The sequence below is a fragment of the Argopecten irradians genome, chromosome 7 (assembly GCF_041381155.1).
Source record: "Argopecten irradians isolate NY chromosome 7, Ai_NY, whole genome shotgun sequence".
Classification (NCBI taxonomy): Eukaryota; Metazoa; Mollusca; class Bivalvia; order Pectinida; family Pectinidae; genus Argopecten; species Argopecten irradians.
Window position 1 is genome coordinate 35903264 of NC_091140.1, and position 17117 is coordinate 35920380.

General features: G+C 35.7%; 1 protein-coding gene across 13 annotated transcripts in view; it reads right to left on the minus strand.

Annotated features, from left to right (window-relative positions):
• Window positions 1–17117, minus strand: part of LOC138328275 (teneurin-m-like) — a 188292-nt gene that overhangs the window by 105598 nt on the left and 65577 nt on the right. For 12 of the 13 annotated variants that reach the window (XM_069275014.1, XM_069275010.1, XM_069275007.1 and 9 more), the window contains one exon: window positions 15589–15734. The gene's annotated coding sequence lies outside the window, so the exon portion shown is untranslated. Of the gene's footprint in view, window positions 1–3277; window positions 3424–15588; window positions 15735–17117 lie in introns of those variants that run through there. The other variant, XM_069275006.1, reaches the window with a different exon arrangement.

Below are 17117 nucleotides of genomic sequence, written 5' to 3' on the forward strand. Positions count from 1 at the left end.
AACAGGAAAAAGATCAATGCTTAGCTCATTTTAGGCTCAGCATCCATGTCTATCCATTTAGAATTGGAAAAAGGATTACCGAAATAAAAGATGCTGACTTCCGCAATTCCTGTTCTAATCTCCTATCTTACATACAAGAGTCAATTTGGAAAGTATTTCTCTGGAGAAAATGTCACTAATTATATATGTATAATGCTGTGTTTATGACATGAAATGGATGTACACAAACCAAACAGTATGGCATGTGACCTTGATGTGTGTATTGGTTGACCTTCAAGTGAGAAAATTCTTCCGAAAATCTATAACAAAACACTCTATTATATTCCGAATGTCTCCCAGCTTTATATCTGGGTCTAAACCCCATCCCCATTACAAAACGTTTCTCAGCAGACATTTTGAAATGATAGCTGTGTGTTGTCTGCTCTCTCCCTGGCTCTATGTGTTGCTACTGGATTCTGATATACCCTGACAGGTTTAGAACTATGGAATGCCAGAATTGCTCCAGGAGCTACACATGCCATAATGTCATACAGGTTAACTGATGGATATCTCCATCTGTATCTACAACCTCCCCCTCCCCCCTGAACAACAACCAGTCAGTGACCCATGGTCAACATCTTTTTTTCTTCTTGCCATTCATCCACTAGCAAAATGAACCCTATCTGCTACAACAGGAATTTGCCTCCAGTCTCTCTAGAAGTTCAAAATAGGCTGGTCTTTTCTTTGATTTAGAAGAGTCTAAATGTGTCTTCAAGGGTGAATGAGTGAAAATATCATCACAAGAATGAATGTCCTGAGTTTATAACCATGGCAATCATGACATATTCCATTAAAGAGACTGGGATTCTTACCAAAGCTTCAAACTAAAGGGAGATAATTCAGAGTTAGAATTCAGAATTATACAACACTAGCTATCCTGGCAATACCGACTACAAGAAGCGGCTTGTGGCTAAAAAACCTAATCTCTTTCTGATTATACTATCCCTCTGTTCTAATTACAGAATCCAACATTTATTGAAACAAACATCAATAAAATACCGTACAAAACTAAACTACAGAAAACTAAGAGTGCATTTTAAAGAGGAAATGATAAGTTCTTATGAATCAACTGACATTTAAATGTTATCGTTAAAATGAATTAACGCAATACTCAAATAAACCCCACAATCTATAGAATGTTTGTAGATATGACAGAGAGAGAATGGAGGCCTAGCACTATAATGCTCTATGTAATCAATCATAACAAACCATGGGCATTCCAGTTCTATCCCCATTTGTTAGAGATCAAATATACACCCTCCCTGCCCCCCTTCCAGCAACTCAGTAAGACACAGTGCTAAGCCCTGGAGTCGGGCCAAGCAGTAATGGAAGTCTGCCCCACCCCCAGGTGGGGAGTTGTGTTTAGATTATATAAGTATGTATAGGGTTGGAGGTAAACACAACTTGCTGCTGACATTTCCGAGTTCTTCACCTCAATTCGCTATCTTTTAATGGTAGGTTTTATTTGCCGAAACACCATGAAAAGATAGCGTTTTCATTTATAGATTCGAAAATACACTCTTCTGTTTGTCAAATATCCTGTAATCTTCTGGCCGATTCCCTCAGGCCATTAAATTGTCCCTTCTAACTTCGATACAGAAGTCTAGTCTCCATCAAATACTCACCGCATACCTCTCAGCCATGAAAATGTCCCTCAAAATTTCTTATTGCAATAAATTATGGCTTCTGCTTCACCAAATAGTGTGTCATCAGACCTTCTAGCCATGAAAATGTCCTTCAACTTTTTTTTGTGTCATGAAATACAGCTTCCCGTTCATCAAACAGTCTTGACATACGTTTTGCAACATCAAAATGTTTCCCCCTAAAATTTTCTTATAGCCATATGATATAGTCTGCTGTTTGCCTTGTGTTTTTGTTATCATGAAAGTATCTCTCAAACTCCTTATAAAAACCAGAAAGTATAGGATTCTGATCATCAAACAGCTTTGTTTTGGAGTCTACTGCCATCAAGCCAAGGTCGTTTCTGTAAAATCACCTTTGATCTCTAATCACATTACAATATTTCATTCCACAAATCTTTGTCCACGATGTCAATGAAATGCCATATTGCTTTCTGTGCTTTTGTTGCCTTTCGAGTAGCCTCTTTACCATCAAACGGTCCTTTCACCATCAAATACTCAGCTTAACATTAAAATCTTTAAACCAATGTTTCATCCCCTGTTCATCCCACAGGCGATGAAACAAACCTCGGCTATAAATCGAAAGTAAAATTCTACCATGGAGCTTCAGGTATTGCTCCCCATATAAACCTCCTCATCAAATTTCTCTCCGAGTTAAATAGAATCCTTACTTTCTCTGTCTTCCATCAACTTATAACACACGAAATAGAAGTCTCGAGTTTTTATTTCTTTCCCTCTCACACAATGGTTGTAAAACCAGATTTACAAAGAGACTGTGTTAATTTCTGTATACAAAACACTTAACTAAATCATTCACCCTATTTATGTTTCTGATATGTATAACCCCCACAGTCTGGGCTCGAAGACAATGGTCTGAGCCAAGATGCTTCCAAAATAACAGTGATATATATATACGCAGACGTATAGGCCTAGTTTGTGATCTTGGTATATTTTTATGAGTCCTTGTCAGTCAAGTGTTTAAATAGATGTTTTATCTTATGACATACATTTTCGGAGGTTTCAAAAGACTCGAAATCAGAGCCTTGTGATTACGTGAAAATTGATGCTATAAATGCCAAGTTTCAATTTTCAGCAGTTCTTTTGATAATGTTTCAAACAGTTTCAGCAGTTCTTTTGATAAAGTTTTCAAACAAATACAATTTAATATCATTTCTACAAAGAGACATACAACGTACAATTTGAAGTGTTTAAGACACCCGGAATTTTATAAACAGATATTACAATATAGTCTGTTTTAAAATAAGTAATGTCAGTTTCTTTTATGGAAATTGATCACTATCATCTGTTTCACTATCAGTTACAATGTACTCGTAAATGAGAAAAGGATATGAGAAATAGCAATCAGGGATATAGAAATGACACCAAATTCATAGATGGAACTGAAACATGATGTCTGTTTCACTTACAAAGGTACTTGTAAATGAGGAAAAGATCAAATGTAAATTGCACACGGAAGTTATGTCAATTTCACATGGAAATTGAACGAAATTTCAATTTCATTATTACAGATTTGTAAATGATAAAAGAAATTAGGAAATGGTATAGAAAACCATGAAAATTTCAATACAAAAGCTCACCTGTAAGAATTTGGTCTGCGTGTTGACTCTGATGTCATACTCTGGGTATAGAACTTGTCGGTTACCTATGGCTTGGTAAATAAAACAAGTTAATAGATGTTGTCTCCTATTATAACTTACAGTCTACATTACTAAATACCAACCGACACTCAATCAGCAATTAATGGTCCCTTACAGGAAGTCAAACTACTTGTTAAGGATCCCTACATTCATGTACAATGATTACCTGACATTTTACCTGTAGATAATATACACCTTTCGCCTACCTGTAGAATTAGTCTACTAAAGTTTCAAATAATGTAACTTAATTTTCTCCACAAATGGCTGTTTTAAGTTATTTTGAATTTACGGCTTGGATTTACGGAGTATGGTCGTACTTTATGAAATCAATAGTATTGTGTACCGACCACTCTGCCGCGGTCCTCTCAATGTGTTCTACCTGTACAGGCCATTAGGTGGACAATAGATTTTCGCAGTTCTCCAAATAGCTGATCATTAAAAATGTATTCATAACAGAATTAGAACATTTTAAATCGAGTAAATTGCTCAATCGTCTGATTGTTATGAGCATATTGGAACACCATTTCCTACGTCAACATTTCAGTACAATAAAGGTTATGTGCTTCTCTGTGTATGTTCAAAAGCCTTGGTGTGGAATTACAGACATTGTCCATTTGACAAATTACAAATCTGTGTTTAAACACAGAAAATGTTTAGAGCCCGATGTGCTCCTGGGAGAATGAAGCCATGATTTGATATCACCATTAACAAAGATTTTTATTTAGCTGAGTGACGGTATATGCAAATCATCATCATTATTATGTAAGTGCATACATGGCACTTTAAAAACGTAATTGGTCGTTAAGTGTTTTGAACCAAGGCCTGCTGTACTTACGTGACAAACGAACAGTCATCCATATTTCACACCATTTAGTAGTCTTTCACCTCACAGCGAGTCAATTGGTGTGGCCATAACTTCATGGCAATTAAACATTTTAATACCAAATCTATAATGGTGACTTGTTCAATCACATTCACATATTTTGCTAAATCATATTTTCTTTTCACTCAAATGAAATTGTTTTTATTTGAATAAATGCAGAACAGTTGAATGATCATATATAAATTAAAGGCCGAGAAAACAAACAAATATTTTTGAGAATAACATCTTTCAGAAATTTATATAAATTAAAGGTCGAGAAAACAAACAAATATTTTTGAGAATAACGTCTTTTAGAAAATTTCAAAATTTGGTAAACTTCATCCAATAAATCATTCAATAAGATACAATGAAATGTGATTTCTGCTGGAAATGCGAAACTGAAACTCACATAACTAGATAATCTGGTTAACTTATGTTATTCAGATTTCATGAAATACAAATTTCACAAAATCAGCCATTTTATCAAATTCATTTTTACATAAAACATATGTAGCTTTCATCAACAGACATATACATGAGCCAGATGCAGAAGGTAAAGCATATAGAGAACATATAGCTATGGTATTTATCCAGTACATAAAACCATGGCCAGATTCCTGCTGCCGTTCTGCTAGAGAGAAAATCTGTTTCACAGACATACCTGGCTAGGCCATTGTGAAACAGAATACGGGCATTGTACATCCAGATAATGGGCCGCAAACAGCACAAACATAAATTCTTCAAGGAAAACGCATGTTCTTATTATCTGATATACGATTCACAAGGTAGCAACCGCAATTTTCAGTGACAGATTTGAGTTTTTTTTTTTTTTTAATTTTCTAAACCATTATTATACTATATGTAGCACAATTCTGCAAAAATATCCATAGCTTAAATATTATGATAAGAAATTTGTTATAAAACACACCCAGCAAAAATATTTTTTTTTTCACAGACTGACCATTTCAGCCGTAGGGAGAATATAACTGGTTCAATATGCTTTGTATTAAAGGGGGTCAATATGTGAAAGGGCATCCAATGGTCAGAGTTTTGACCAGCTGTGATGTTTTATACACTGACCATCATCTGGCCTAAGTGCTGGTCAAGCCACTACCAGCAGGATCCTTTTCAAAACAATTTGATTGCTTCCTTCCTGCTGATAGCCATTTTGTTCCACTTTCAGGCACAGCCAGTTTATAAAGCAGAAGCGATAGCATTGAGAAAACTAGCTGATTGTAATTGACTGTACTTTTACATGCTGTAGATGTGGTAGAGCTATCAATGCGACAGCAGTAAGTTTTCAAAAGTCAATACAAGACCACTAGTGTATACTCCGACACATAAGCCTCACCGCAGAAAGCTCAGATAATTCCTCACCTCTCCCCATCTCTCCGAACATCTATCCATATAAACTAAGGGAACGGCTTACTATGGCTCAGATAAACATGTTTCCTGGAAACACCAATTTGTCTATAAGAGGAAGCACATGCTGGTTGTTTATGTTAAAGGTTTTAATTTAAATTCCTTATGGGGAGATAACTCTACTTGGACAATCCTTTCACGGAAATCTGAAGTAGCATTTTAATTATAATCAATTAAAATTAAAGACACTTGAAAAAGTAAATTATTTACAGATTTATACTTAATTTTGTTATTTAACTTGATAACAGTTTGTCTAGTGTCACTTCTTTCCTGGCATGCTTCTTATGGCTTGTTAAATACAGAATGAGTTAGTGTTGTAATCATACTACAAAGCAAACATAACAGTACTTTAAGATGCATACCCGCTACCTTTTCACAACATTTTGCATTTCTTTCAAAATTCAGACTGCAAACGTGATTGCATAATATCAATTTGGCTTAAACTAAGGGGAATAACTCTAAAAATATTTTCACAGCCAATGGACTGAAATCTAAAGTGAAATGAGCAAACTGTAGAAAAAATATGCATTGTGACAAAAAGTCTTTCTTGCAAACTGTGCACAGTGTTGCATGTTTCGCATCAAACTTCTTTAATTTTGTTGCAATACATAATGTAATTTACATTTTCTTCTGATAAACAACCGTAACCATGGTAATTGGATTGCTTTAAACTTGGCAGATCTAAACAAAATATTGATCACCGAAGAAATTCAAATTTAAGCTTTTCATACTGATTTTTAAATTTATAATTAAATTGAAGAGACTGTTGCCGAAGCTTAACAGATGTTTGCAAACGCTATTATGGACTGATTTGAATTTACATTTCCATGGCGGCCATCAGCTTCATTCCGATACAGAGGAAGATCAATTCTTATAAAAACATGATCCAATGAACATGTGCCATTTCTGTCAGATCATTCATGAGCAGTGCTCCAGGCAGAACACCAAATTGGAATATACCAAGCCTTTCCTGGCATTACAGTCATATAAAGTTCCTGATTGCCGCTCATATACATGCCAGCATTTAAATACTAATGTGTTTATTTGTACATTTCCATACCAAATATATTTATGTTTAATATATTTCCATTCAAAAGGGCTGATTTCTTCACACTGTATGAAAATTTTTGTCAATTTTCGGTGTCAGAATACAAAACAGAAGATTATCTCCGAACTTAACTGGATAAACTTTTTGGTAGTCATCAACACAAACCGCACTTTTCATTTAGAGCTTCACTAAATTATGTAAATGACTATTGATTACAGTTAAAACCATGCTCGTGTTCAAATGTAATTTTTAAACGCATAGATTCCATTTCTGCCCATTTGTAATTATAATCTAACCCACTGAAACACACATTCAACAATGTGCTTTGTTTTAAATAGCATCATTAGTACAATTTAGATTGGCATGAAATTCGCTGTTGAACAAAACTGTTCCAATTAAGATAAAGCAGGGAAGCTATAACTTACACACGCTTTAATGAGCTATTTCCCATTTCTGAGTGGCTAGTCCTAGACAGCTTACTGATAAAAGCTGCAAGCTCTTTATCTTTTAGACATTTCCCCCCTGAAATAACCACTCCTTTAAAATCCAATGAATAAGCTAGAATATATTATATTCTGTTGCTTTGTAACTTTTAAAACAAATAAGAAGTCAAAGATTTATCTGAAGAATGTCATACTTTGCATTATGTATATAAGAAGACGAAACGGTGACCTTGACAATGACCATGACCTTTAATATGTCATTTTTAGTGTTCATATCGACTATCATCTACTAAATGGTTTGGTTGAAAAAGAAAGGAACTACATGTCGTAGAAACTAGGGATAAAATGAATTGTTAACATTACTCTTAGTTTTGGGAGAAAGTTATTAATGCTATATAAGGCTGACCTTGAGCCTCTATACATTACCTTGAACTTTGAGAGACAAGGTCATGAATACATGTCTGTTATAAGTACAGCTTAAACACTGATATGGTCTTCCGGCATTCACAGAATCTGTTATGGTGTCTAATTTGGACCTGATGAAGTGATGGACATTGTAAATACAGACCTACATAGGAGTTACAGTGTTAGGGGTTAAATTAGGACCAGACACCTTAACATGTCGGGCAGCTTGTTAGGGCTATTAACCAGAAGTACCTGTCAGAAATGTGGTCTGGGGTGCTTAACTATCACAGCAAGGGAGCAAAGATCCACAAACTCAGATACAAAAACAGAATTGTATCAACATTTTAGATTGTTGTGTATTTTTTTCCCTTCCTGAAGTTGTCAAAATAGCAGACAAAAAGTGACCTTCAATTTGACCTTGGGTCAAGGAGAGTTGAATAGCTCGCCATGACAATCTGATAACCAGGATTTAAAAGCAAACTTATTGTTTCCACATGTAAGAAACATCTGATAAGTAACAGATTCTCTTATTCACATTTAACATTTAATGGCAGTTATGGTACCACAAATGGGCAATCTCAAAACCTAAATTTGGACCATTTTTTTTAAAGGATGTCCATTCTTAACCATGCATCTTGTGATAGATGTTGAAAATTGTAAAATTCTTCCGGATATTTGATGAAAAGTTATCGACGTAAACGTATAGGTCAAAATCAAATAGAGAATGTTTCAAAAATGAAATTTTGGGTCCATACATTCAAATCAACCTGGAAATGCAACCTCATTGTCTTACATGGGAAACAAGATCATAGCAGGGGTGATCTCAAAACCGAATTTTCCACAGGCCATTGTTAACAACAAATAGATTCCGAGATGGATACTGTCGGACCGAATTAGTGTGATCATACATCGACCGAATTAGTGTGATCATACATCGGTATGCCTACATCCTGAGCTACATGTGTATTCTCTGACCTGATAAAGCTAGCTCCTGGCATCGCATGCATTTTTTAGCATCAATAGCTATTAACATACTAGTTTGGAGTCGATCACAAGTCAATATTCGGGGAAGCTACGTGAATGGTTCATACTCACGTAGGTTTCCCTTTACTTATAACTAGACTGCAGAATATAGAATGGCGCTTGCCACTCATGTGAATAATTAATACATCTGAGGAAAAATAGACTTTTGTAACTGCAAGTGTATATGGCGTTCCGCAGGGGAAGAAGACGTTTTACTGTAATACAATACTACTTGTTTTACTAATGGCCGCAAGCACAGTATCATCATCAGTCAGAAATGAAATGTCCCAACATTAATAGACAATACAATAGCTTCAGTGATTTAAAAAATAATCATTAACTTCTACAGCGAGGGAAATTTGGACGATTGCCACTCCCCAATCCTGCTGACAACTTCACAGCCAAGTCTTGGTGCTTTGTTGGTGTCACGCTGGAATGGTGTTGTTCCTTGCTCAGACAATTGTTGATGTCATGGTGATATATTGAACAACTTATACGAACTTTGTCAATGTTACTAAACTGACAAAGACTTTTATTCCTTCTTCGGGAAACTGCAGTTACACATATCTAAATTTAGACTTGAAAGTAAAAGACATGAGCAAATGGTGCTAATTTGGTTTTTTCTTTCTTCCTACAATATGTCAGAGTCTTAAGAAGTGACAATGAAACATGGTAGAGACTGAAAATAGTACAGACAAACAAATCAAGGAATCTATTTGTTAATTAATAAAAATTTTCAATGATAAATCTTCCCTCAATGTGCATGAATTCTAAATAAAATTTCATAGAAAAATGTATCTTCAATCACCACAAATTTTAAGTAGAAAACATAGGGTTTTAGACCGTCTGCTGTAACTGATGAGTACTCTGTAGCCTCATTGTGATGGACGACTATTTAAACGCTTCACTGAAATGACCCTTGACCCATAACCTACTTCCTGTAAATTTTTTAAGAGCTCGTTCCTATGACCACCCACTATAGAGTCTACCGCCCCCAAATGAAATATCAAAGGGAGGCAATCCAATAAAGATATAAACTGACCCGGATCATAAAACGGCCATAATTCACTGACCTTGTGTTGTAAAACATGACCCAGGCATTCACTTCTTTATCAGAATTTCCGAGGCCTGACAATGAAATTCAGCTATAATATGGAAAACTGATGTTTCAATTTCACACTATGTTGCTTTTTTGTTGATAAATAGCATTCAAATAAAACTGTTTTATTAACAGCATTGTAAAATAAAAAAAATTGACAAAATACAATGAAACTTAACACATTGGTTTTAGTTTAAATGAGCACAAACTGAGCTTGTTCATCAGTCTTCCTTACACAATAAAATGGCTAATTAAAACTCTAGTAGAAGATTGATTTTACAGTACCCACTCATAACAAACAGCCTCACTCCCGATCCAGCTAGGCTAACAAAACAGCGGGGAAAACATGTACGACACTTCATCATTTTCGTGGACAAAAATTACTTTCCATCGACCCAGATGCAAGAGAAATTGCACGAAAATAACACAAGAATAACATATGAGTATGATGATCGAACCTGGAGCATCAGCAACGAATGTAACCGTACGCTTGGATTGACAAACTACAAAATGCATCAATTACTCCTAGGAAGTACTCTGCGGACCACAATTTACGTGAAATGCAGGCTTGCCTTAAGCATGCCGATAACAGTATTATGACAGACAATCTTGGCGTGTAAGCCACGGTAATATACTCTCCGTCATTAAGACCTCCGTATAAGCCTGTATATCTGGTCATCAGACCAGCCGGGATTTCGTGTTCATTTAAAAAAAATCCTGTCTTTGATTCCGTAGCTTTACCAAAGCGAGGTAATAATGGCCTCTACACTGGTTCAGGACTTGTAAGTCGGATTTATTGAAAGCCTATGGTAAAAACAATTGAACAAGTCTAACTAAAGAATAATGTTTCTACAATATAAAGGTTAAAGGTCATTACTGCGCTTTCATTCCTACAAAATATTTTCACTTAATTTACCCAAATCTCATCGTTTTCTGTGATTTTTTTTTTTTTTTTTTTTGAGGTATTGCTGAAAATGCAAGATTTTGCCAGACTGCATCATGTGGGCGCATACTGCTTTAATAAATTTTCCATTAATAAGAAAACCTACAGGATTATTTAATCAAGCTACACCTTGCCTCCTGAATTTATATACAAATCCATCTCAGGCTTAAAATGTTCAGCATTAGTCCCAACAAAATTGAAAATATTAGTGATATCAAAATTGCATCACTAAAATGATAATTAGATTTTCCAGTCGATGAATCAAGACCTCCGTATCCACATTGGAGACGCGCTAGATCCTGCGGAGGCTTCCATCGTGGCTGATACCAACTATGACCTTGCACACGCTACAAAAAAATCTTCAAGGAAGCTGATTATAAGTTCCCGAAAGATACTGTACGTGGCATATGGCCATGATAAACTTCTAATTTAATTATATTTCATTTAAATCAAGACGGATGCCTGCTGTAGAAAAACTGAAATATTATCTTGCTTGAAATATACAGACAACAAGTGCATATCGTTCTAGAAACTGATAAGTCTGGTGCTAGAAGAAATTCTGTTGAAATGTTTAGGTGTAGATTTCAAAATACGAAATTGGCAGTTCAATTAGACATTGACATCACCAGGTGTGTATTTCCGAATATATAATTCTTGGAAATATCTATCATTCATTAAGCCCACCTAGATAATCAGAAACACATGAAAATACATCTCTTAAAAATACCACAAAACTCCCCGGAAAACCACCTGGATCTTGCAATCGACACGCAGATTTCAAAATAGTTTTCTTTTTTATAAACATGTCAGTAGAAATGGTTTCTTACAAAACAGAACCCAGTTTGAGAGCCACCTCCTTCTTGTCCAAAGGAAATTGTTTATACCTATGAACACAGAACTATAAACTATACGATGTTGTGTTTATATTTCGGATGTTCTGATGTTGGGCCAGGCGTAAGGATCTATTTGTAAAATACGCAGCCATTTTCTGTTTTATTGGAGAATATCCAAACCCATTCTACCAGTTCTTTCTCAATTACCGATTTAGTTTCAATATCAAAATGTCGTTTCATCAGAACACGTCTTGAGAACTTGGGTTCAGCCATTTTCTTAGAGAAAGATTTCCCTGAACGCCTATCAATGTTTGCCTACAATACTACAGATTCTTTCTATATCTTTGGTTTCAAACGACTTGTCCACGACTTAAAATCATGTAAAGTTCAACTACACATAGTATATAATTTATTTCTTTTCTATTTTTTTTATATTCAAATATAGATTTTAAGTGCGCAAAGAATTACAAGTTGTAGCAGAATCAATTACAATTTGATAAAATTCTATTGTATCGAGCGAAAAGAAGGTATGGCCTTTTCAAGAAATTCTTCGGAAAAAATAAAAAACTTTTCCCATTTAATCGATTCTGAGTTTAAACTATATTTCTAAAATGATGTTGATGATTTTTGTTGTTTTTCCACTTGTTCTAGTACTAAATTTCCAAAATTCGTCATCAGGAAGTCTGTAAAATTTGTCTTTTTAACAATTTAATTGGTCAATGAATACACCATTTTTTTCTGCCATGGACTAATGGAACTGGGTGTTATAATTATCCCTCTGTGGCCATGTTGTGCAGACATTTTAATTTCCAATTTACAGTTCCTCACAAACATCTGAGGCTTGTTTTGGTCGGAGTTGATGACAAGCTGATGACGTTACCACTCGAATCCTGTTCTTATACCTATAGCTCCACTCATTAACGCAATTTGTAGGCTACAAGCACATGGAAATTGGCAAATACAGCAAAATCAGGCCAAGAAGATTCACAATTAATCAAGATGGAAAAAGATGTAATGGACATCTCATGATTACCTTGACAACAATGCAAAGTATATAATAATCTCTCCTCCAGCATAGGAGAGCTACATTTCAAAGACTTCGTAACTACCCGCAGCAAACACAAACATGTAAGAAGCCAAAAGACTTACGTGATGTGTGCTCATTTATTGATGAACCCATGCGAAAACTGTGACATGTATGATGAAATTAGCTATCAACATTTGATTTATAGCCTGCATATAGTTTTACAGGTATTAGATATATAGCATATACATCATTTTAATTTGTTAACATGTCGTAAATATCCCAAAAACAATTTTCTACTCTCATAATCTCATAAATCAGAAATGTTATCTTAAAACAAAACTTACAAAAACTTTGAATCAGAAATTCATCTTAATCAAAATATCTTTAAGCTTTGTAGCTTTAGAAGTGCACATTTCAACATCAATCACATTTGGATTTCATTTCATCTAATCACAATACTGGAGAATGGACTTGAAATATATAATTGCTTTGCTAAAAACCAAAGTTAAGTTTTTAAAACAACTAAGTATACATTCAGTTGCTTGAAGAAATTCTAAAAGCCTGTCTGCGCTGTAGACTTAGAATGTCATTTGAGTGTGTGTTGTGTTTCGACATGAAATATTTGTTATGTTGTTGGGGAATATGGATTTCACAAGCACATTTCGCATTTCGTGGTGGAAACAGCCTGGATGAAGGAAATCTGTATACCAATGTTAGTGAAACCATCTAACATATGTCTGAAAGCCAGACATTTAAATTCCTTGAAAGATCGCATTGCATCACATTGCATCAACGTAGAAAAGCATTGGTGTAAACATTTGCTTTAATGTGCCAACTGAACAATTTTTTTTTCCAGATAATAAACCTCTGAGCATTTCTTTTTTACAGTCAAAAAATACAAAACATGCATTCATATATTCATCTTCGTATGTATATGCCAAAGAAACGTTAACCTATATATACTTGATGAAGTATCAACAGAACTTCCTCAACATCGAAATGCATGGCAGAAGCATTCATTCTGATTTTGAAGAAAAGAAATCCAAAAGCACTTGGAAGTTTGGCTCCTTTGCTATGTCAACAGTATAAGGACACTGAGAAATGACCTGGTCTATGCTGTATATTATTAAGTTTCTGCTGTCCAAATGACATGTTCAGGGGCACTGAGAATTGGTCTGGTCTAGCTATGCTGTTTATTTTCAAGCTACTACCATCAAAATGACATTTTGACGTTTTCTATGTGTCTGGTATGTATTTTAGAGATGAGAGGGACCCTTTGGCTTATTCTATATATCCCTAGGAAAGCTGCGGCCTATATGTAGGTATCAGACACTATGCTATGATCACAGCCTGTCCCCTGGGGATCTGAACCAGCTCCTACTAGTGTTATGATCTCTGCCTGTCCCCAGGGGTTATTATATACCCTTGATCACAGACCATACAGTTTTCACAGCTGTATAAAATATTGATACAGCTCATAGATATACACACTCTCTTCCCTCCATCATTAAAACTTTTAGCGTTAGATAGCCTGTAAGCTGGCAGTTAAAAATACCTGAAATAACTTGTAGTAATCTATGTTTTAAATATTCATGAATCTTCTATCTTTTTTTTCACTGAAAACTTGATAGATCTTCATCTGCTTCCCCAAACAAGCATGGACTCCCTTTCAACATGAATGAGCTTTAAGGTTTTTGGGGGTCAAAAACTGTAAACATCTCAGACCAAAATTATTCAAAATTAAAACCAAACTGCATTTTTTTTTCATTACACAGAGAAAAAGCCCTGATATTTCTAAGAATTAAGTTTGAAGTTTTGGTCATTCCCCTACCAGCCTTGACATATGACCCAGGGCACTGGTCACTCACATACAGGTCTTTGGACCCCCTCCAGTCTCTTATAATAACCTATATTCTCTGCTCCCCTGATGAATAAGCTTTTTAAGCCTGGAAGTCACCTACATTCTGTGGCCTGAGAGAGATGAAAGGACATTGTCCATCCTGAGCTAAGGTTAACAGCTCTCTGGTGAAATGAACCTGTCAGTCCAACCAGGGAAATATGACCAAAACTTTTATTTCCATCTACATCAATCTATAATTCTATCTCTGTGAATACACCAGGGCACTGCGCCCTAATGTCCACTTCAATAGCACTATGTATGGGTATGTCATGGAGTGGACACTGCCCATCCAGCCTGAATATAAATACACTGGTCAAATATCCTGAGTCTCTCTGGTCATTAGGGATAAGGAAACCATATATCATGTACTATGTCAACTACCAGTAGGATAAAGAAGCTCACTAAAGTAGAATTATGTAAATAAAGATACTGAATTTTTGTTTACATCGTTTGTTTGTGGTCGTTATGAATATTGCATTCACTTCATTTTGACCATTATACATTCAGTGTCTTAATCAATTCTCGTTGTCCACTCTCAAGTGACCATAATGTCAATTGTACCGATCATTCCGCTCACTTTAATATTTGACTACATAGTCTTGAGTTATAAATATGTAATTCTTCAATAGTTTATCATAATAGTCAGTGCAAAAATATTTTATAATTTAAAAAATCTTTAAGCCATAAGATATTTCATCCCTAATCCATTTCATTTTACATTAAGCAGCTATTTTTAAATATAACAACAATATATGTCCTGTTTAAATAGTTCATAAACTTTTAACAGCTAGCTTGAATGTCGTCTTATGACCTCCAAATTTTAAACATCAGTTATAAAATCAAGTCACTATACTTATAAAAGCCATCATATCGCAGAGCACAATATCAATGTCCGCAGTATCGCAGAGCACAATATCAATGTCCGCAGTATGCATGTCCAGGACAAGTAAACTCTAGTTATCCAAGTGACCATTGGTCAGTACATGTCTCACTTTTCTCCTGCTCCCTTTAATCTGACTATTGTCCAGTATATAAATATATACAGTAAAGATATGTACCCTAAATGCCATCCTTTAGCCTATTTGACCATTGTCCATGGGGCTGACCATGATTAATGTATGACAGTAAGGTTCTATTGACCATTGTCCATGGGGCTGCATGACCACATGGTTGACCAGATACATCAGTAAGGATATGTAACCTTCTTGCAGTAACATGCTATAGTGTGTATATAAATACTACTCACCCATCCACAGTTGGAGAGGTAGGCCCAGACCACCTTCTACATGTATATGTCCAGCGAACTGACCAGTACATATAATCACATCCTCTGTGAACACATATCCTTGGTTTTTTAAATCCACTGGTAAAACACACTGTCCTTCAGCAAGTCTGTAAAGCAAGAGGGAAGAGTACGATAATATTATCCCATATCTATACCCACTCTCTGAACACTCTCACCATTCATTCAGCCCCATAGCCTGACTGACACTGCACACACAACACACTGCCTGCCTCTAGTCACACACAGGCAACAGCATGACCTCTGACCTCTGGCTTTGATAGACACTCAGCCACTGCATCATACTTTCAATTTGGCATGAGGTTTTTGGGGTCCCTCACCACATCAGATTCTATAATTGGTGATTTTCTCTGGGCTGTGCTGTGGTCAGGAGAAGTTTGGTGTCACAGAGCTGTGAAGTTGTGCCACCAGTGCTGGGCTGCAGTGGCTGAGAGCAGGATGGTTATGGTCCCTGCTGATCAGTGCATTGCATTTTATCTTCAGCATGTTAGGTCTTTAACAATAGGAAGATGGAATAGGCTCTAACACTACTGTTACATATGTAAACAATGCTGCAGGGCCTAACACAGAATGGCTTAGGAATTACATAAGGTTGTGTTTGGGCGGGGAGAGAGACAGATTAGATGGATAATAGGATAGAGTGAAGGACAAATAGAAGGGAGGAAACAGCAGTGATAAGGAAGGAAGGAAGAAAAAAGACATGAAAATAGAAGAATAGGATGAAGTGAAGGACAAATAGAGGTTACATCAGTGATAGAGATAGAATGAAAGATGGAGATTGAAAGAAAGGAAAAAAGACATATAATACAGTAGAAAATTAGGGGTGAATGAAAATGATAATAGGATGAAAAATGAAAAGAGAAAGCAAAAAGAGAATTACGGTCAAACAAAAAAGGATACAGCAGAGAGAATGATGGTTTAGAAGATAATCATTATGATTAAATGAAGAGCCAGGACATATGGTATTATTTTATGGTGAAAACTACACTATTAACAAGTTTTTAAACATTTTGATGAAATTGTAAAAGCCAAAAAAACATGCTTCACAGCCTACCAGATTCAAACCAGGCCTAAATCTACTTGTGTAATCGGGAACATAAGGAAGAAAACACCAGAATTATTATATCTTCATCATCAGCAGCATCTGCTGTATCAGCCTCTGTAGCAAATTACTCCTTAAAGATACTGGATCTATAGACACAGGTGTAAACTGACCTGTATCTGATCAGAACTATCATAACATTGACTCCCCCAGATGTTACAGGTTTAATGTGACCCAGGGGGTGCGAGGGAGGGGGGTCGGGTCATGGGATGGGTATCCCATCTCCACAACCAGGACACACCCTCATAGTAATCTATGTTTGCTAGGTTAAGAGTGGTCAGGGGATGCAAGGGAGGGGGTCATGGTCCCCGCCCCCCATGCACATCCTCATGATAATCTACTTTGCTTATGTAACAACTTAAGTTGTTGG